At 33.0% G+C, this 24477-nt stretch overlaps 1 protein-coding gene across 1 annotated transcript in view; it reads right to left on the minus strand.

Moving 5' to 3' along the window:
• Positions 1 to 24477, minus strand: part of LOC144836943 (uncharacterized) — a 387722-nt gene that overhangs the window by 252503 nt on the left and 110742 nt on the right. The window lies entirely within an intron of this gene.

Here is a 24477-nt window from a genome sequence, read left to right on the forward strand (position 1 = left end):
TTATTGATAAGTTGTAGGTTATCATGGTAGACTGTTTTCATACTTTGAATGTATGGATTATGTAAATAGTGTATCTTGAAAGCGTGCCCTTGTCTAGATTTGTGTTGGAATTGCTGCATCTTTGGTTATTTTGAGGCGAGTAGTTTATAGAAGATATTGAATGTCTGGCGCTTGTTGTTTGCGATCTTTTAAAGCGTGTTGAACGTCTGGGATCTGATGAATGATGCAGTCTCCTTATTTACACTGAAATGAAATCAATATTACTGAGGTAGTATATGTAAATGTTTGTGGTGTGAAAAAGGACAGATACAGAGTATAGTATACATTTTATTGTCGCGTGACGGTGAACCACCATCGGCTGTCTATTTATTTATACTTTTTAACATGAAATAATATGTTTTAAACCGGCCGCCGTCTTAAGGTTAACACAGACTTAGTACAAATAGGCCTACGCATTTCTCCTCGTCGTCATTTTCCTGGTTTTGCAAGCTTTCTTAGGTGTTTCTCTCTTTTCCATTCGTTCCAGAGATTCCAAAAATGGAACATCATTATCTTCACTGTCTGGCAGTAAAGAATTCAAGTTCAACATCTCATCTCTGACTTTCTTTTGGTTTACAGTCTGCAGCAATAGCAGTAGATACTTTTGTAGGTGTCACAGCAAATGACATGTGAAATTTTCGGCCTTCAGTTGACGGACTTGTCTCTGAAGGTTAAAAATCTGCTTGAAGGACTTGGTCCATTGTATTTTCATTATCAGTTCGTCGGCCATGTCTGTGCAGAAAAATAAGCAAACGTACAGATTTGTGTGTGTGTGCAAACTAAAACTCATGTAATGAATGAGTATGAACCAGATTCGATTAAAGAAGATAGTAATAATAGTAATAACTGATACAGTTATAGGATCTGTTTTTTAATTCATGTTTTCTTATCAAACCATAACTATAAGTTATTATTTACTATTATTTCACATTACTTTATTATTCACCAGTTTATTATTACTGATTTTCTTTTAATACAACCACTAAGGTTTTTGTTTATATAGGCATATACTGTAATATGCATTAATACTTTTATTAATGGAATCAGTGCTCATTTTCTGCATATGATGTCATACTCATTGTATGTTGTGGTATGATCCTAACCTCGCTAACACTCAGGGCAAGTATGATATGTATATCTCAGGCTGTACAGTTTAGTTAAGTAGGACAAACGTACCTTTGCGTTGGCGATGGCGGCAATTTATCTTCTGTAGTTCCAACTTACACAGAAAAGGTTTAGCAGTGTAACAATTGAAATAATAGAAAGCCACTACAAGAGTGCATACCTCCGCCTCCATAGTGATTTCGGCTAATTTCACTAAAAGCATGTGTATGCAAGTTTGGTGTAAAGGTTATGTAACCAGCCGTTCAACTAACAATAGTTTCAGTTGACTAACAATAGAACAGGAACGGCAAAAACAAACAGGTGAATTTAAAAAGAAATAGGGTTTTTTAAAACTACTCGTATTAAAAAACCTTGTGTACACTAAATCAAATTATGTTTTAAAATTACAAATCATCGGAAAACACCCTATTTGAACCTAAATTCATTTAACTAATAATTTAAATAATAATAAACTAATAATCTAACTAAATTTAATTAGTAAACAGGGTTACATCAGGTGGTTAAATTCAGTACCGAAAGTATAAACCAACTTTATATACCATCGAGTAAACATTGTAGAAGTAATGCACGATTTACCAAATTTTGCCCTTATGTAAATTCATATATTATAGAATAAAAATATGTATTTTCTAAAGTTATGATGACTTATACAATTACAATGAATATAAACATTATTATTGGCTTTCATTTAATGTATGATTTAGCGTTCTACAGCAATTAGTACAGTAGTTCAAGAGATAGCATTTGTTGTGATGAATGAATGAATAAAAATCCGTATTTTCAGCAGCTTTGAATTGAGCCAATTCCAAAAGAATTGATGCATTTCATCAATCTGTGCCATAAAATAAAGGTATTACGTGAAAAAATCGGTCATTGACCTCTGACCCGAAAGTGCATCACGAAAATCACTTAAGACTTGGGTTTTCAGATGTACCAAAGTATGTTTCATACAAAAATCATATTAATACCAATGGTAAATATGTGTACTAAATCAACTCATCTCTTTAGAAAGCCACTCCGAGATTGCATACCTTCTCCTACATAAGATTTCTCCGGGAAAAAAAATTATTTTGTTGTGTGTGTGATTTAGGCTAATTTCACTACAAGCATGTGGATGCGAGTTTGGTGTAAAAGCTATGTAACCAGCCTTTCAACTAACAATAGAACATGAACGGCAAAAACAAACAGGTGAATTTTAAAAGAAGGTTATGTAACCATCCTTTCAACTAACAATAGTTTCAGTTGACTAACAATAGAACAGAAACGCCAAAAACAAACGGGTGAATTTTAAAAGAAATATGTTTTTTAAAACTACTCATATCAAAAAACCTGTACATTAAATCTATCTATTATTAAATTACAAATCACAAATTATAACTCTTGCCTCAAATGAAGTTTTTTGGACAAGTAGTTATCGAGAAAATGCAACTTCAGTTTAATTGTTATAATAGTTATAATTTGTTTAAATAATTTTTAATACAAACAAACTCCGTCATTGCAACAATGACCTTTCTAAAAGATTGAGGAGTGTCTTGAAGCTGTGCCGATTCTCAGCGCCCCTGCCTTAACCCATGGAGTAAGCTTAACCGGTCGACCAGTCAACTAATATTTTGGTCCATGTCAAAGAAATGATATAAGGAAGGACACACGCTGGTACTAAACAACTAATTATACTAACAATAGATAATTTGAATAACAATAGAACAGCAACGCGAAAAACAAACTGGTGAATTTGAAAAGAAATAGGTTTTTTAAAACTACTCGTATCAAAAAACCTGTACAGTAAATCAAATTTAAATAAATTATCACAATTAACAACAATAATAATAGATATAATGAAGTAAACGTATGAGAACAACACCAAAGAGTGACACAAAAGAAGCACTATAGTGTGATACCAAGTACCATTCCTGTGTCAACCTCGCCAATGTTCAGAAGAAGAAAGAAACAAGATATTAGAATAAACAGCATGGATGATAAATATAAATGAAAACCATGAGGTTAGGGCCCGCTTGATGCAAGTCCAAGCTCCTTATCTTGTTAAATAACAGTTGTTATATCATGGCTCTGTGTGCATATGAGATGCATCATACCCAAAACATTATGAAAAGCAGACATTAATCAAAGTCATGTTATTGTTAAAATAACAGCATCATGGTCTGCCTGAATAGTATAATATCTTCAACTTCAACTGTTGTGTCAGTGAAGCCATGTGGGAGTGTGTTGACATAGATGTGATCAATTAATCAGTTGTTGGTTCATGTACCAGTTGTTTGAAACCATAACTTGTCATAAGGTTGGTCAAAGAGGTTGGTGGACTGTCCAAGATATTAACATTGAAATCCCCAAGGATGACTGTCGGGACTTTCAGAGGCAGCATCAAAAGCAGTGACTCCATAAGGATGAGGAAATTTGCTAGTGAAGTAGATGGGCTTCTATACAAAGTACATACCACCTGCCTGTGTCCTTATTCAGGAGCACAGTCTTCGACTCCAATCCTTGTACAGCAATCGATTCCAATGACAAATCATTACATCATTCTGGCATGTTGTGAAGTCTGCTGTGCATCAGACCTGAATTCTATGTATGAATGTTCATTGAGAAAATGATTGAAACTGTGATAGTCTTTAAGATTATGTTTCTTTGGAACAATTCCTTCTCGCTGTCTGTCTGCATATCCTTAATTTTTTCAATGAAATAATGTACTTTTAAGTGTCCAATGGTGATATTTGTTACTGTAACAGTCATACATTCTGTTAAGTCTAATAGATGCATCTCTTGCATTTTTGTTTGTATTTTCTTGTTTGACTTAATGCCAACCTTATCAAAGTCTGTTATGAACAGATTATTAATTGATTTTACTCTGCTAAAAGCAACATAACCTGTCCATTTCCAGATCGCTAAGCTCCTTTCATGCTGACTATACAATGTTATCTAGTGTTAATCCCTGACATTTGTGTATTGTAAATGCCCAGGCCAAAGTCACTGGAAACTGATAACGATATACCTGAACACCCTTTTTGCCGGACTTTTCAAATTGTCCATCCTGTCGATTATTGATACAGCCTGGCGATATTTGTTTTTCCATTTGCTAGAAGCTTGTTTTTCCAATTTCAGGGTTGTCAAATTTTACAAAGATCGCAGTGAATTTGCCTGTTGTTTAAGAACTGTATGCAATCCACCAGTTTAACTACGTTTTTTCTGGCTTCCAGGATTTTGTAAATCTATCAGACCAGTTATGTCTTTCTTGTCATCAATAGCTGTAATGAGCATGCGATTGTGGCTGTCTGGTTCAAAAAAGGTTCATCAACATCCTTATTGCATGCAAACACATGAACGGCATCATGAGGATGACAGCTGTCAGCTACATCTATCATAGTCTGAGAGATGAGTCGATTTAGTGCACAATTACCATTTTGTCTTAATATGATTTTTGTGTGAGACATATGTTGGTACATCTGAAAACCCAATTCTTAAGTGATTCTGGTGATGCACTTTCGGGTCAGAGGTCAATGACCTATTTTTTCACGTAATTTTATCAATATTTTTATTTTATGGCACAGTTTTTTATGAAATGCATCACTTATTTTAAAATTAGGCTCAATTCAAAGCTGATGAATAATTCTACACATTGATTATCAAGGAAAGTCATTTGAGTCATTATTTTACAAAATATATGGAAAATAAACTCATTTTTTCCAATTTTTTTGTAAAATTTCATTTTTTTATTTTAATGAATAACAAATATTTGTGTAACATATGCTTAGTTTTTTTTTCAAATAACTTTTAAAAACTGCCCTAACTTATGGGAGTGGATATCAATATCAAAAAGAAACTTTAAATTTGCATTACAATTACAGCTTGTATATGTCAAATACTGATTTTACTCATTTTTGGGTAAAAATCTCGTAAACTACTTATCGTAGAACACTAAATCATACATTAAATGAAAGCCATGTTTATATTCATTGTAATGGAAGATTGTTGTCATAAACCTACCAAAAGTCATCATAACTTTAGGAAATACTTATTTTCATTCATTTTTGGTTAAAAATTACAACAAATGCTTTTTCTTGAACTACTTGCCATAGAACGCTAAATCATACATTAAATGAAAGCCAATGATAATATTTATATTTATTGTAATGGAGGTTTTTGTCAAAAACCTGTCATAAATCATCATAACTTTAGAAAATACTAGTACTATGGTTAATATATATTATGATGAAATGGGATCTAAATTTTAATTTAGTGGTAGAAAAAACATTTAGTATGAAATTAAGGGTGTTGCCCGGGCAACTGGGACAACACCTCTGCGTCCGCCACTGGGTAGCTGCAGAACAAATCGCAGAGAATATCCAAGCGACACAATCTTTGTTCTTGGAGATGTAGGCTCAACGATGTCCTTCCAAATGATCAACAGTACGTAGTTTGTGAAACAAGGGGTGAACATGTTGTGGTGGGCCATTTTCTACATTTTGTATAACTTGATCAATTCATTGACATTTACAGAATACTTCTATTTCAAGAGCTTGTTTAACAACTATTTCATAATGATCTTTATAATCATCGTATCCAGCAAGAAGATCATTGTCCTCATTTCTCCATGGAGAATAAGCATCATTTTGGCTCTGATCTACAATCGCTTGCAACACTATGTGATCTCCCCACTGCAAGCCATTCTCTACTCCATCTAAATATCTGAGCCATCTAATTTCACTCTGAGTATCTGCGTCACTGACTTGTGCGATGACAACATCTGCAATTGTGTGTTGTTCAGTGTCTGCATTTTAGTCAAGTCACTGTAAGCTACAGTGCAGACAGGACCTTCTGTATTTTGTATTTTCTTCTCTGTTTAAACTTCAGTGGCAATAACTGACTCTGTTAAGGCAGTTGCGGAAACAACTTAGAAACAGTGTCCACTTTTTTTCAGCAGGACCATGAATTGCATGTTGCCTTGCATGTGGTAATCCTACCAGTTTCATGAAAGGAATACTTCTTTGAGAAATAAGTCGTAGTTGTAGTAGTGGGTTCAAGTGTTTCAACTCTGGAGGTTGATCTGCAAGTTGTAAGTTGTTGGCTTTGGATTGACATGGCATTTTCCCATTTTTCATTGATCTATGACATGTGTGACAAATCCATTCTTTGTTATCCATTGAAGTCTTTCTGTAACCAAAAAATGGCATAACAAATCTGTGTCTTCAGCTTATGATAATTCAGTAGTTTAAATTGTATTACTGAACACTGATATAAAAGTCTGTGACACAAATAACAAAGATAATCAGTGCCAGCATCTTTCACATGTTTATGAAAATTAGAAATTACTTCTGAACTACACGTAATGATTAAGTGTCTTTTCTGACGCTGGTTTTTCAAATTTTCACTGACCTTTCAAGTCGTGCACGCTTTTCAGCAGCAGTTTCCACACTTCGAGCACTTTTTACATTTGTTTTTCTTTTGGCCAGTCTCTCTTTTTTTGTTCAGTAGTTTTCTTATCTCGAGTCTTGGCCATACATGACCTTGATTCTTTTCTCCGTTGGTCTGCAATTTTCCTTTTTGTTCTAGGCATATTTTAAAGTATAACTAGATTTGAACTCGTCACTACGGACGAGTTAGGTTATCCGCAGAGCAAACGCCACGTGCACGTCATACGTTAGAATATTGCGCAGAGAAAAAATGTTAGTGCGCTCTCTATTTTGTGTCACGTCTAAGTATAAACAGTTTACACTATACATTGTATACGTACTACATATAGTGAAGAATAGGTGAAAATAAGTGACCAAAGTTATTGACGCCTTTTGACATGATGACGTCACAAAAAATTTAAAAATGGTAAATCATGCGAAAGATAATTGATTGACCTAGACAATATAAAAACATGGGGGAAAATGAAATACGGATAAGTGGAGATGCGCTCTATTAAATGTGATGAGCTATGACGAAAGAGACAAAAATCCTCTATTTTATAATCGAGTGGCCATACGATGACGTCACAATATCCGGTTAGCCATATCGATGCATGATTCGATATCTACAACTCATCTACTTTCAGAATATGTAATAAACAATAAAATTCACCTTCATTAGGTGTACATCCCCATTAGAACTTTTTGGTCAAAATCCTTATCAGATAAATCAACTAAGCAGGTGATTAATGACCTGAATCCTATTATACCCCTGTGATTTTATTAGCTCTCTTGTAATTGATTGATTAGGACAAGGTACATTCTTCAGTATGCAAGGTCAATTGTGAGGCAAAAACTAGCAGAAGTCAGTGATGATCAAAAGGTTTAACGACCTGCCTATCAAAGTTGGACTTATATAAACACATATGTCACAGTAGGAGGTTAAGTGACATTTACCCGAAGTTTTGAAAAACTTCGGGTAAAAATGAACACATTCTCTAATGGGGCTGTACACGTAATGTTGTAGTTTAGAATCTATGACTGTTTAAAAAAAGGCATCATTTTGACAAATTTTTGAACTTTTTCATCAATAACGCGCGCAAATTATTCCATGTGCTCGTATGACGTGATTTTAAGGCGAAATTGTTAAAAAATTGGTAAAATTACTAGAAAATGCTGGAAAAACATAAATCACGCGAAAAAATTATATTTTTGCGCTGCATGCGCACGTGCGCGTAAAATAATTGCGCGTGCGTGGGAATTTTTGAAATGCTCAAAATGACATGAAACGCGTAGAAAGTTGATTTTTCGCATTTTGAAATTTTAAACGCGTGTGCGCGCGTAACTTTCTGTGAATCATGCCATTTTTAATCCATAGAAAGTTTGCCCTTGATATGACTTAAATGTTCACCAAGTGTCATTACAAAATGACTTTTGGTTTTTAGTCTATGTTAAATACGCAAAATTCATAAAATCGCGCGTAGCTTACACTGCGCGACTCTAAAGTAAAAAAACGAACTGTCCTGCACTTCTACAGATAGATGTAAATCTTCTGACAAAGTTATACGAAGTAATGTTGATCAGAATTTGAGATACACGTGAAAGAAAGAAGAATAACATAGAAAAACTAGATTTGAACTCGTCACTTTGACGAGTTCGGGTTATCCGCGCAAACGCAACATGCACATACTTTAAACTATGAACCTCGACAATTATTATGCCATCCTATGACATGAAATAAATATGTTTAAAGTGCTGAATTGTACCTAATATGTAGCATACAGCATATTACAGTATTTACAGAATACACTGTATATGTTATATACAGTGTAGCATAGACGAAATTACGAGACCCATCTTTTAAATCCAATTATTAACACGATGACGTCATCAAATTGACATATAAAATAACAATTTTAGAAGATAATTATCTAATTAATTACATTAATGACGTCATAACATCCAAGTGGTAAAGATTCTGCATGAATTTATATCTACAACATATCTGCTTACATATTAAATTAAAAAAATTGGGGGTCGTGGATGATCCTGAGGAGCTATAATAGATTATAAATAGACAATATGTTGTCACTTTTTCAACTAAAACGTGCGCAAATGGTCTAAATCAACGTGTTCGTATGACGTGATTTTAATTTGAAATGATGTCAATCTTTTTTAAAATGACTAGGAAAGGCTGTAAAATCATAATTCAAGAGAAAAACACATGATTTTCATGCTCTGTGCGCACCTTACGCGTAATTTTTTTCGCGCGCATGGGAATTTTTTACATGCTCAAAATGTCATGATCAGCGTAGAAATATGTTTACAGTGCTGAATTGTACCTATTTTGTAGCATACAGCATATTACAGTATTTACAGAATACACTGTATATGTTATATACAGTGTTTGACAATACACTGTATATGTTATATACAGTGTAGCATAGACGAAATTACGAGACCTATCTTTTAAATCCAATTATTAACAAGATGACTTTTGGTTTATAATCTATGATCAATCATTGAAATTCATAAAATCGCGCGTAACTTACGCTGCGCAACTCAGGTCAATCTTATGACAAAGTTATACAAAGTTATGTCTACAAACATTTGAGATAAAGCTGCAACAAAAATCCGGGAAAGAAAGAAGAATAAAGATGAAGAAAAAGAAACGTGACAATAACAAGGGTTATCCGCAACTAAGTTGCGGATAACCAACTAGATTTGAACTCGTCACTTTACATATTACAGTATTTACAGAATACACTGTATATGTTATATACAGTGTAGCATAGACGAAATTACGAGACCCATCTTTTAAATCCAATTATTAACAAGATGATGTCATCAAATTGACATAAAGATAATTTTTTTTTAAGATAATTATCTAAATAATTACATTAATACAAATTTGAAGAATTTTGGGCACGTAAAAGTGACATGCGCTCTTGTTTAAACGCAATGAACTTTTACGCAAGAAATGAAAATATGACTTTTTGAATTCAACTGGCCATATGATAATGTCATGACATCAGATAGACAAAATTTGTATATGAATTCATATCTACAATTCAACAACTTCTATAATAAGTTTTAATCATGCGCGTCACTTTTTATTCTGACGAGGTATAACAGATTGATGAAGTTTACTGTAAAGATGAAAAGAAGTGAAAGTTGATTAGAAATTAATTTTGCGCATTTTGAAACTTTAAATGCGCGTGCGCGCGTAACTTCTTGTAAAACATGCCACTTTTAATCCATAGAAAGTTTGCCTTTGATATGACTTAAATATTCACCAAATGTCAATTTACGGTTGCGGATAACCAAAAAAAAAAAATTTAAAAAAAAGATCCTGACAATAACAAAGGGTTATCCGCCAAGTGCGGATAACCAAAAAGACATATTTAGTTGTTTTCTTACTTAGGGATGTTGCCACATTTGTTTTTAGCTTGGCTAGTCTTTTTTTGTTCAGTATAATAGTTTCCTTACTTCGGGATGTTGCCGGATTTGTTTTTAGTTTGGCCAGTCTCTCTATTTTTTGTTTAATGGTTTCCTTACTTGGGGATGTTGCCGCATTTGTTTTTAGTTTGGCCAGTCTTTTTTTTGTTCAGTAGTTTCCTTACTTCGGGATGTTGCCACATTTGTTTTTAGCTTGGCTAGTCTCCTTTTTTTTTGGTCATACATGACCTTGATTCTTTTCTCTGTTTGTCTGTACTTTTCTTTTTTGTTCAAGGCATATATTTAAGTATTAAAAGACATATTTAGTAGTTTTCTTACTTAAGGATACATGACCTTGATTCTTTTCTCCGTTGGTCAGCACTTTTCTTTTTTGTTTGAGGACATAAAAAGACGTATTTAGTAGTGTGTATGATAATAGTAATTAAACAGGCGCGAACAACGTTGTCCTCTGTAATTATTAATTCTCTTTGTTACGTTCGTTCGTCGTTGTTGTATGACACGTCTTGGTATGCCGTGCATTGGTAGGTTGTGCAGGTGTATTGGGACGTGACTGGTTGTTTGTGAGTCATTCGCGGTCAACACGCGACACATATTATGCTGGTACTAAAACACTAATTATCAACTAACAATATCAACAAAAAGAAATATGTTTTTTAAAACTACTCATATAAAAAAACTTGTAAATTAAATCTCTTTTTTGGACAAGTAGTTCTCGAGAAAAAGCAATTTCTGTTTACTTGTTACTTTAAGGCTGCTCACCGGCTTTTGAAAACAGTCTCCTATCTTTTACACTAGCCGGTCTGAAAATAATATATTTTTGTTATTTGTGAACGATTTTCTTGATTTTTAGTAGGCATTGTATCTAAGTATACCTATCTGTACACCAAAAAATCCAGAATGATAACTTGAAAATTGTAGGCACTATCGTGCAAACATACATACATACAAACAAACAAAGCAAGTACTATACTATGTGATATGTAATGAAAGCACTCACAGAAACTTGGCAAAATAGGATTTTAAAAGATACATTTTTTGCTTAGTTATGAACTTTACATGGTTCAAATCCTGCTGGGTTTTATAATTTTTAATACAAACAAACTCCTGCATTGCAACAAGAGATGGTAGAGGAGTGTCTTGAAGCTGTGCCAATTTGCGGCGCCCATGCCTTAACCCATGGAGTAAGCTTAACCGCTCGACCAGTCGACTAATAATTATTTTGGTCCATGTCAAAGAATATGTCCATGTTAAAAGAAGACAGAAGGCGTGCTATTTAATATATATTGTATGGAAGATTAGATAAGCTTTTGTGATATGAGCAATATATCAATTTTCCTGAAAATATAGGCATATGTTCTATAAGTACAGTATATCCCTATGTAAAGTATGAAATAAGGAATGACACGTACTAAGTAACTAATTGTCAACTAACAATAGTTGAGTTTGAATAACAATAGAACTACCCATATCAAAAAACCTGTACATTAAATCAAATTATGTTTCAAAATTACAAATTATCACCCTTGTAGTTATAGTTCTTGAGAAAATAGAATTTTAGTTTACTTGTTCAAGACTGCTTGCCGGCTTTTGAAAATTGTCTCCTATCTTTTAACACTAGCATGTCTAAAAATAGTATCATTTTTGTTATTTATGAAGTTATTAATAAACCAATTTTCAAAGTATATACTTACCTACATTTCAAAATTGTAGGAGCATCATGCTAACATACATACATATATACACACATACACACACTATATAACTGTATACATATTATATACAGTGCAGCATAAGTGAAAATAACGGGACCGGCCTTTTTTCAAATATTTAACATGATGACGTTATCAAAATGAAACACGTAGATAGCAATTTTGGAAGGGAATTATCTGAGCAACAACATATTAACATGTTGAAGAAATTTGGATACATATAATATAGAAGCACGCTCTTTTAAATGTGATGAGCTACGACGCAAAATATGAAAATGTGACTTTTATAAATATAAAATAAATCATTGGAAAGATGATTGATTGACCTAGATAATATCAACATCTTAAGAAAATTGAGGTACGGATAAGCGGAGATGCGCTCTATTAAATGTGATGAGCTATGACAAAAGAGACAAAAACCCTATGATTTATATTCGGATGGCCATATAATGACGTCACAATGTCCGGTTGATGCATGATCCCTTCCAAAATATTTAATAAAAATAAATCTCACCATTTATTTTAGAAAATTATGACTGTTTAAAAAAAGACATAATTTTGACGAATTTTTTAACTTGTTATCAAAAACGCGCACACATTTTCTAATTCGACGTACTTGTATGACATGAGTTTAAGTCAAAATGGTTTCAAATTCGGTAAAATTACTAGAAAAGGTTGGAAAACATAATTCACACAAGCAAATTATGTTTTTAACGCTACAGGCGCACCACAAAATTCACACACGCGTGGGAATTTTTTACATGCTTAAAAAAACATGAAACGTGTAGAAAGTTGATTATAAATTGATTTTTCGCATTATTATTAAAAACGTGTGCGCCTAACTTTCTGTGGAACATGCCATTTTTTTTTTCAACAGAAAGTTAGCGCACAAAATGTTATGGTTACAAGTACGCGAGACACAAAAATTACAGAAAGAAAGAAGAAAAACTTTGTTGCGTATAACCAATTAAAACATAGTGTAAATACCTTCAGTATAATGATTAATGTATATACTATTTTACTTGTTGTTATATAATATACATATAATTATGATAAAAGCTGGCGTGGTGTTGATACCACAACAGAAGCAATAATAATTTTTCCATGGTATAAATAAACAAATCTGTATGATACATCAGGTTGAAATAAAAGAATTTGGGGAAAGGGAAAATCTTGCATTGTGTAATAAAGGTGATTGGTTGCAGTGGCTATATCAAATTCAATTAAAGTAACATCTTAAGCTCTGTCTACACTATCAAACTAGTTTGACAAAAAAGTATCATGTGCCCAAATATGGTAGTGGTATGCTTAAATATGGTAGTGATATGACATCATCGCGTCTGCATTATGGACACATCACATTTTTTTGTCACATAAAGTTTGATAGTGTAGACAGAGCTTTACAGTAGATTTTTATTCTGCAGATCAAATTATGGAGGTAATTGTTGGCTCTACTGGTGGAACGCTTCATCTTAAGGATGAAAACATAATGTTGGAGATACTTACTGAAGCAATTGAAGGGGAGAAAGTTAAAGTATCACTAGAAAATTGTTTTGAAGAAACAGGCATGCCTGTATCTCATCCTTGGGAATCAATAATATCACCTACTGTTAAATGTGGACCAGAAGGCACCAGCTTCAAAAAGCCCATTTCATTGTCATTTCCACACGATGCTGTAAATGAAGAGAATTGGGAATTCAATCTACTTGTTAAAGATCGCATTCAAGATGAATGGAAACAAATAGCATTGAACAAAAATGATGAAAAGGACGTACATTTTACCTTAAAAAATGATCAATGTTATGTAACTTTAAATCATTTCTCTTGGTATGCACTAAGGGGTCGTCTAAGAAATGTCTTGCTTAGTAGGAAAAGAATGTTGTTAGGAGTTTTTGGAAAGATGCTTGCAAATAATGAATATCAACTTCAAACAAGATTTTTTAAGCCATCAGATAAAAAGGTAATTACTATAATTTGTTGTTAAACTGTATTTGAATAATGTAGTTCTGACTGATTTTTTGTAGATATTAAGGATAGTTAAAACTGTGTATTTGATAATAATGTTCAGCTTAGAGTAAAAAATTAAATTGGCATAATGCTTCTGTAATTATTATTGATTTAAAAATGGTACAGTATGAAATGTGAAAGACCAAGAGGGACAAAAACTGCTTTGTGATACACGCGACTTCAGACCTGAGTATTCACAGGCACTAAATTATAAATACTAAAAACTAAATAAAAATACGTATAATTATTACATTAATATTGAAGACAAAAAATATTATATTTGCTGAAACTTTTAGCTAGTTAATTTTTTTTTTTTAATTAATTTTTGAATTATGTAGTACTGTACATAATTAACTACACTGTCAATATGTAAACATGATGGCATTGCATTAAGAAACAATTTACCCAATGAATAACATATTAAATAAGTTGTTTGTACAGTATTGAATATATATTTCAGGCAATAGAAAACGACCACATACGAAATGGTGAGCAGATGTTAGGACTACCTACAGAAATACTCTGTATGTATAAGGACATGACAATTACAGTTGAAGTAGAAGTAGACCAGAAATGGAACATCCAGGAGGCCTCTAAAAAACCACAAGTAAAACAATTTGTTGAATAAAAATGTATGACTGTATACACCTATTATACACATTATATAACAGGTTAACAGGTGAAATGGCGATGAACATAATTATATTAAATCTCAATTGTTACCCAAAGCATATAATAAACACAGTGTGTACTTGCCATTTTATTTGAAGATTTTGTATCATATGCTGTGTATCTATATATAAAATTACATAAGGGCAAAATTCGGTAAATCGTGCGTTATTTCTAGAATGTTTACTCGATGCTATATAAAGTTGGTTCGTACTTTCGGTACTGATTTTAACCACCTAATGTAACCCTGTTTACTAATTAAATTGGGTTCGATAATTAGTTATTGATGATTAAAACGAATTAGGTTCAACGATTTGCCCCAAATAGGGGTGTTTTTCGATCGTGGTATACACTGTCTAATGGATGTCCGTCTTGAAAAATACCCGCAGTCAATAATATGAGGATACTTAGCATTTTCCTATCTCCTCCTACGATAATTGTTTTTAATGGCTGAAAATCGGTTGAACAGCTCGAGTACAGCATCATAATGTTGAAGACAGGCTGATTTTCTTCAAAAAATACTATTTTGATAGATTTAATATATGTTTATACAAATGTATTGATTTGTGATGAATGGAACATTCCAATCTCTGTTCTACAAGTGTCTATTCCCTCAGGCGTCGTAAAGGCAAGTACTGTATACTCATAACAGAAATTCGATCCATTTTTTTTTTCAATCTGTGCTGCAGAGGTTGGATATAAATTTTTTTTAAACAGATGGGGAATTAACCTAAAACCTTTATATAGTATTGCAATTATGTACCTGGGCATTATAGTCCAGTAAAGATAAGTCAAAAATAGGGTGAACAACAAATTGCAACAGAATTTTTTATTTGTTTTATCTGGTAAATATGGTTCAAATCAATATCATATCCAAAGTTTACCAAAATCAGACAACGGGAAGTGGGTTAATTAGCATAAATTCAAAATGGCCACCATTTGCTATTTTGAAGCACCATATCTCCTTAACGGTTGGATTTAGACCACCTAAGTGCATTACGAGTAGATATAAATGTGATATTAAACATTCTAATTAGCTTATTTAAATTCCCATATGACGTACCTACGACGTCATATGGTAGTTGTGACGTCATATATTATTAGTAGGGTAGGAAGGAGGGGTTACCGTGCACCCCCATGATGTATTTTTTTAATGTACATTTTTGTAATCCTGAATATATATAATTAACATTTTTTGATGTTCCCAAGACGAAATATTGTCCCATGGGGTTTTTTGGGGGCCATTTTGGTGGCCATCTTGGATTTATCAAAATCCTAAATATAGACGGTACTTGACAAAGAGTGATCATAGAGGTCTGATTTTGGTCTTAAATTGTTCAGAATATGCACATTTCTATGTACTATAATGAAAAGTTTTCGTTCAAAATGGCCGGAAATGCCACTTTTGACCTTTGACCTTGTTTTTACATAAGGGTCATATCTCGGTACCCCTGGTCATAAAGATTTTATTTTTGTCATAAATTGTTCAGAATATCCATATTTATATTAGCTTTAATGAAACATATTTTTGAAATTTGGCGGGAAATATCACTTTTGACCTTTGACATTATTGCACGACGATTTTCACAATAATTTTGACTATTTTTGTATTCGTTCTATATCTTGACAACCAGTGGTCATATAGGTTTGATTTTGGTCTTAATTTGTTCAGAATATGCACATTTCTATGTACTATAATGAAAAGTTTTCATTCAAAATGGCCGGAAATTTCACTTTTTGACCTTTAACCTTGTTTTTACATAAGGGTCATATCTCGGTAACCACTGGTCATAAATTGTTCAAAATATCCATATTTATATAAGCTTTAATGAAACATATTTTTGAAATTTGGCAGGAAATATCACTTTTGACCTTTGACATTATTGTATGACGATTTTCACAATAATTTAGACTTTTTTTGTATTCGCTCTATATCTTGACAACCAGTGGTCATATAGGTTTGATTTTAGTCTTATATTGTTCAGAATATGCACTTTCCTATGTACTATAATAAAACATTTTCATACAAAATGGCCAGAAATACAACTTTTGACCTTTGACCTTGTTTTCACCTGAGGGTCATATCTCGGTAACCCTTGGTCATAAAGATTCTATTTTTGTTCAGAATATCCATATTTATATAAGCTTTAATGAAACATATTTTTGAAATTTGGCGGGAAATATCACTTTTGACCTTTGACATTATTGCACGACGATTTTCACAATAATTTATACTATTTTTATATTCGTTCTATATCTTGACAACCAGTGGTCATAGAGGTTTGATTTTGGTCTTATATTGTTTAAAATATGCACTTTCCTATGTAAGCACTCTCCAGTAATTTTGTATCGGCTCTCGACTGCTATCATATGGCTTTAACTGCTTTGGTCAACCTGAGTCGTCAACCTTCTATTGTTGTGCACAGACAGCAGCACAAGCTTAAGGAAATCAATCAAGTTGAGTTCTGTGATGATATTCGTTCATCATCACTGTTACTCAATCCTTCTGACTGCCTAAACACCCTAGTCCAACAATACAATTCTCTTCTTGGAAATCTATGTACTATACCATTTTGAAGCTTCATATCTCCTTAACGGTTGGTTTTAGACCACCTAAGTGCGTTGCGAGTAGATATAAATGTGATATTGAACTTTCCAATTAGCATATTTAAATTACCATATAACGTACCTATGATGTCATAAGATATATGATGACATATTATGCCACAATATAAATGTCTCTTTTTAAACAGTCATAGTTTCTAAAGTAAACCGTGAACCGTTTATTTTTATTACAAAATCTAGAAGTTGATGAGTTGTAGATATCGGATCATGCATCGATAAGGCTAAAAAAACATTGTGACGTCATCGTATGGCCACACGAATGTAAAATATAGGATTTTTGTCTCTTTCGTTATTGCTCATCACATTCAATGGAGCGCATCACGCTTATCTGTATTCCTTTTTCTCCTACATTTATATATTGTGTAGGTCAATCAACTTTCTTTAGCATGAGATAAAAATATTTTAATTTTTATGACGTCATCATGCCTAAAAATTTTAATTACGTGGGTCATTAATTTTATCTTTACAGTAAATTTTAATCTGTAATAGCTCGTAAGAATAAAATGTGATAATCACGATTAAAACGTTTTCTGGAAGCTATTGGATTGTAGATACGAATTCATGTAAACATTTTGCCAATCGGATGTTGTGACGTCATCATATGGCCAGTTGAATAAAAAAAGTCGTATTTTCATATTTTGCGTAATAGTTCATCACATTTAAAAGGGTGCGCATCTATATTTTACGTATTCAAATTTCTTCTACACGTTAATATGTTGTTCCTGAGATAATTTTCTTCTGAAATTGCTATCTAAGTGTTTCATTTTGATACCGTCGCCATGTTAAAAATCGGAATAAATGGCGGGTCCCGTAATTTCACCTATTCTACACTGTATGTAGCATGTATATACTATATGAAACAAATTTGACAGAATTCAGCACTAACAGCATATCATATTTTTCAGTTCTTGTCATAATGCCATAATCTTTATCTGTGTGCAATATTCCAACGTATTACGTGCACATGGCGTTTGTCGTGGTGCGGATAACTAACTCGTCAAAGTGACGAGTTTCATGTCTAGTTCTTATTTCTTTCCCGTTTTTTTGTGGCTCACGTATCTCTAAAATGTGTAAACATAATATTTCATAACTTTGACAACATGTGGGCATTTACGTGAAGTTGTGCACCTCCTATTTTGAATGACGTCAGAGTTGCGCAACGTGACTTACGCGCGATTTTATGATTTTTAATGATTGATCATAGCTTAAAAACCAAGCGTAATTTTTTTTTTACCCTTTATGAAAATTTAAGTCATATCAAGGGCAAACTTTTAGTTAACTAAAAATGGCGTGTTTTACAAGAAGTTACGCGCGCACGCGCATTTAAAATTTTAAAATGCGCAAAATTAATTTCTAATCAACTTTTTACGCCATTCATGACATTTTGCGCATGTCAAAATTTCCCGCGCGCGCGAACAATTTTACGCGTGCAGTGCATCATGTTTTTTTCTATTAAATTGTGATTTTCCAGCCTTTCCTAGTCATTTTTAAAAAGATTGACATCATTTCAAATTAAAATGACGTCATACGTACACGTTGATTTAGACCATTTGCATGCGTTTTAGTTGCAAAAGTTACAAAATATTGTCAAAATTATGCCTATTTTGAATCTATTATAGCTCCTCAGGATCAACCGTTACCCCCGAGTTTTTTAACTTAATATGTAAGCAGATATGTTGTAGATATGAATTCATGCAGAATTTTTTCCTTACGGATGTTGTGACGTCATCGTATGGCCACACAAATGTAAAAAATAGCATTTTCGTTATTGCTCATCACATTCAATGGAGCGCATCACGCTTATCCGTCTTCCATTTTCTCCGAGATTTTAATATTATCTAGGTCAATCAACTATCTTTCGCATGAGTTAAAAATATTTTAATTTTTATAACGTCATCATGCCTAAAAATTTAAATTATGTGGGTCATTAATTTTATCTTTACAGTAAATTTTAATCTGTTATATAGCTCGTAAGAATAAAATGTGATAATCACGATTAAAACGTTTTCTGGAAGCTATTGGATTGTAGATACGAACTTATGTGAACATTTTGTCAATCAGATGTAGTGACGTCATCATATGGCCAGTTGAATAAAAAAAGTCGTATTTTCATATTTTGCGTCATAGTTCATCACATTTAAAAGAGCGCGCATCTATATTTTACGTATCCAAATTTCTTCTACAAGCTAATACGTTGTTGCCGAGATAATATCCTTCCGAAATTGTTATTTTAGTGTTTCATTTTGATACCGTCGCCCTGTTAAAAAATGGAATAAATGGCGGGTCCCGTAATTTCACCTATTCTACACTGTATGTAATATGTATGTACAGATTATACTGTTTATACTGTATATACTATATGACACAAAATTGACAGAATTCAGCACTAACAACATATCATATTCTTCAGATCAGGTCATAATGCCATAATTTTTTTCTGTGTGCAAAATTCTAACGTATGACGTGCACGTGGCGTTTGTCTTGCGGATAACTAACTCGTCAAAGTGACGAGTTTCATGTCTAGTTAGTTATCCGCTTAGTAGCGGATAACTCCTTGTGATTGTAGTGGATCATTATTTTTTTTCTGTATTATTAGTTATCCGCTTAGTAGCGGATAACTCCTTGTAATCGTCCTGTTACTTTTTTTTAGTTATCCGCTTAGTAGCGGATAACTCCTTGTTATTGTAGTGGATCATTATTTTTTTTCTGTATTATTAGTTATCCGCATTCAGCGGATAACTCCTTGTAACTGTCCTGTTTCATCATCTTTTTTTTTTTTTTTCTGTATTCTTCTTTCTTTCTGTCATTTTTGTGCAGAGCGTATCTCTAAAACGTGTTAACATAACATTTCATAACTTTGTCAACATATGAGCGTTCACGTGAAGTTGTGCACCTGCTATTGTAAATGACGTCAGAGTTGCGTAACATGACTTACGCGCGTTTTTACGAATTTCGCGTATTTAACGTAGATCAAAAACCATATAACAATTTAAATTGAAACTTAACAAAAGTTTAAGTTATATCTTGCGCTAACTGACTGTGAAAAAAAAATGGCATGTTTCACACGAAGTTACGCGCGCACGCGGGTTTAAAATTTTATAATGCGAAAAATTAATTTCTAATCAACTTTCTACGCGTTTCATGTCATTTTGAGCATGTAAAAAATTCCCAGGTGCGCGCATTTTTTTACGCGCGTGGTGCGCACGTAGCGTTGAAAACAATTTTTTTCACGTGATTTATGTTTTTCCATCCTTTTCTAGTAATTTTACCAACTTTTGAACAATTTCGACTTAAAATTACGTCATACGGGCACTTCGAATTGGATAATTTACGTGCATTTTTGATGAAAAAGTTCAAAAAATCGTCAAAATTTGTCAAAATTATGCCCTTTTTTAAACATTCGTAGTTCCTAAACTAAACGGTGAAAGTTATTTTTATTACACATTCTGGAAGTTGATGAGTTGTAGATTTTGGATCATGCATTAATATGGCTAACCGGACATTGTGACGTCACCGTATTGCCACGCGAATATAAAATATAGGATTTTTGTATCTTTCATCATAGCGCATGACATTTAATAGAGCGCATCTCCAATTATCTGTTTTCCATTTTTACCCCGATTTTTATATTATCTAGGTCAATCAACTATCTTCCGCATGAGTTAAAAATATTTTCATTTTTATGACGTCATCATGCCTAAAAATTTTAATTACGTGGGTCATTAATTTTATCTTTACAGGAAATTTCAATCTGTTATAGCTCGTCAGAATAAAACGTGATAATCATGATCAAAACGTTTTCTGGAAGCTATTGGATTGTAGATACGAATTCATGTAAACATTTTGCCAATCGGACGTTGTGACGTCATCATATGGCCAGTTGAATAAAAAAAGACGTATTTTCATATTTTGCGTAATAGTTCATCACATTTAAAAGGGTGCGCATCTATATTTTACGTATTCAAATTTCTTCTACACGTTAATATGTTGTTCCTGAGATAATTTTCTTCTGAAATTGCTATCTAAGTGTTTCATTTTGATACCGTCGCCATGTTAAAAATTGGAATAAATGGCGGGTCCCGTAATTTCACCTATTCTACACTGTATGTAATATGTATACAGATTATACTGTTTGCATGTATATACTATATGACACAAAATTGACAGAATTCAGCACTAACAGCATATCATATTTTTCAGTTCTTGTCATAATGCCATAATCTTTATCTGTGTGCAATATTCCAACGTATTACGTGCACATGGCGTTTGTCGTGGTGCGGATAACTAACTCGTCAAAGTGACGAGTTGCATGTCTAGTATTATTCTTCTGTCTTTCTCCCTCACTTTTTGTGCAGAGCGTATCTCTAAAATGGGTAAACATAACATTTCATAACTTTGTCAACATATGGGCATTTACGTGAAGTTGTGCACCTCCTATTTTTGAATGACGTCAGAGTTGCGCAACGTGACTTACGCGCGATTTTATGATTTTTTATGATTGCTCATAGACTAAAAACCAAGCATAATTTTGTTTTGACACTTTGTGAAAATTTAAGTCATATCAAGGGCAAACTTTTAGTTAACTAAAAATGGCGTGTTTTACAAGAAGTTACGCGCGCACGCGCATTTAAAATTTTAAAATGCGCAAAATTAATTTCTAATCAACTTTTTACGCCATTCATGACATTTTGCGCATGTCAAAATTTCCCGCGAGCGCGAACAATTTTACGCATGCAGTGCGCATGCAGCATGAAAATCATGTTTTTTTCTATTAAACTGTGATTTTCCAGCCTTTCCTAGTCATTTTTAAAAAGATTGACATCATTTCAAATTAAAATGACGTCATACGTACACGTTGATTTAGACCATTTTCATGCGTTTTAGTTGCAAAAGTTACAAAATATTGTCAAAATTATGCCTATTTTGAATCTATTATAGCTCCTCAGGATCAACCGTTACCCCCGAGTTTTTTAACTTAATATGTAAGCAGATATGTTGTAGATATGAATTCATGCAGAATTTTTTCCTTACGGATGTTGTGACGTCATCGTATGGCCACACAAATGTAAAAAATAGGATTTTTGTCTCTTTCTTTATTGCTCATCACATTCAATGGAGCGCATCACGCTTATCCGTCTTCCATTTTCTCCGAGATTTTAATATTATCTAAGTCAATCAATTTTCTTTCGCATGAGTTAAAAATATTTTAATTTTTATAACGTCATCATGCCTAAAAATTTAAATTACGTTGGTCATTAATTTTATCTTTACAGTAAATTTTAATCTGTTATAGTTCGTAAGAATAAAATGTGATAATCACGATTACAACGGTTTCTGGAAGCTATTGGATTGTAGATACGAATTCATGTGAACATTTTGTCAATCAGATGTTGTGACGTCATCATATGACAAGTTTAATTAAAAAGGTCAAATTTTCATATTTTGCGTAATAGTTCATCACATTTAAAAGAGCGCGCATCTATATTTTACGTATCCAAATTTCTTCTACACGCTAATATGTTGTTGCTGAGATAATATCCTTCCAAAATTGTTATTTTAGTGTTTCATTTTGATACCGTCGCCATGTTAAAAAATGGAATAAATGGCGGGTCCCGTAATTTCACCTATTCTACACTGTATGTAATATGTATACAGATTCTACTGTTTATACTGTATATACTATATGACACAAAATTGACAGAATTCAGCACTAACATATCATATTCTTCAGATCAGGTCATAATGCCATAATCTTTTTCTGTGTGCAAAATTCTAACGTATGACGTGCAAAATTCTAACGTATGACGTGCACGTGGCGTTTGTCGTGCGGATAACTAACTCGTCAAAGTGACGAGTTTCATGTCTAGTTCTTATTTCTTTCCCGTTTTTTTGTGGCTCACGTATCTCTAAAATGTGTAAACATAATATTTCATAACTTTGACAACATGTGGGCATTTACGTGAAGTTGTGCACCTCCTATTTTGAATGACGTCAGAGTTGCGCAACGTGACTTACGCGCGATTTTATGATTTTTAATGATTGATCATAGCTTAAAAACCAAGCGTAATTTTTTTTTTACCCTTTATGAAAATTTAAGTCATATCAAGGGCAAACTTTTAGTTAACTAAAAATGGCGTGTTTTACAAGAAGTTACGCGCGCACGCGCATTTAAAATTTTAAAATGCGCAAAATTAATTTCTAATCAACTTTTTACGCCATTCATGACATTTTGCGCATGTCAAAATTTCCCGCGCGCGCGAACAATTTTACGCGTGCAGTGCGCACGCAGCATGAAAATCATGTTTTTTTCTATTAAATTGTGATTTTCCAGCCTTTCCTAGTCATTTTTAAAAAGATTGACATCATTTCAAATTAAAATGACGTCATACGTACACGTTGATTTAGACCATTTGCATGCGTTTTAGTTGCAAAAGTTACAAAATATTGTCAAAATTATGCCTATTTTGAATCTATTATAGCTCCTCAGGATCAACCGTTACCCCCGAGTTTTTTAACTTAATATGTAAGCAGATATGTTGTAGATATGAATTCATGCAGAATTTTTTCCTTACGGATGTTGTGACGTCATCGTATGGCCACACAAATTTAAAAAATAGGATTTTTGTCTCTTTCGTTATTGCTCATCACATTCAATGGAGCGCATCACGCTTATCCGTCTTCCATTTTCTCCGAGATTTTAATATTATCTAGGTCAATCAACTATCTTTCGCATGAGTTAAAAATATTTTAATTTTTATAACGTCATCATGCCTAAAAATTTAAATTACGTGGGTCATTAATTTTATCTTTACAGTAAATTTTAATCTGTTATAGCTCGTAAGAATAAAATGTGATAATCACGATTAAAACGTTTTCTGGAAGCTATTGGATTGTAGATGCGAACTTATGTGAACATTTTGTCAATCAGATGTAGTGACGTCATCATATGGCCAGTTGAATAAAAAAAGTCGTATTTTCATATTTTGCGTCATATTTCATCACATTTAAAAGAGCGCGCATCTATATTTTACGTATCCAAATTTCTTCTACACGCTAATATGTTGTTGCTGAGATAATATCCTTCCAAAATTGGTATTTTAGTGTTTCATTTTGATACCGTCGCCATGTTAAAAAATGGAATAAATGGCGGGTCCCGTAATTTCACCTATTCTACACTGTATGTAATATGTATACAGATTATACTGTTTATACTGTATATACTATATGACACAAAATTGACAGAATTCAGCACTAACAACATATCATATTCTTCAGATCAGGTCATAATGCCATACTCTTTTTCTGGGTGCAAAATTCTAACGTATGACGTGCACGTGGCGTTTGTCGTGCGGATAACTAACTCGTCCGTAGTGACGAGTTTCATGTCTAGTTTTTTTTTTTTTTCTTATTTCTTTCTCCCTCATTTTTGTGTCTCACGT

The sequence above is a fragment of the Antedon bifida genome, chromosome 3 (genome assembly GCF_963402885.1).
Source record: "Antedon bifida chromosome 3, ecAntBifi1.1, whole genome shotgun sequence".
NCBI classification, from domain to species: domain Eukaryota; kingdom Metazoa; phylum Echinodermata; class Crinoidea; order Comatulida; family Antedonidae; genus Antedon; species Antedon bifida.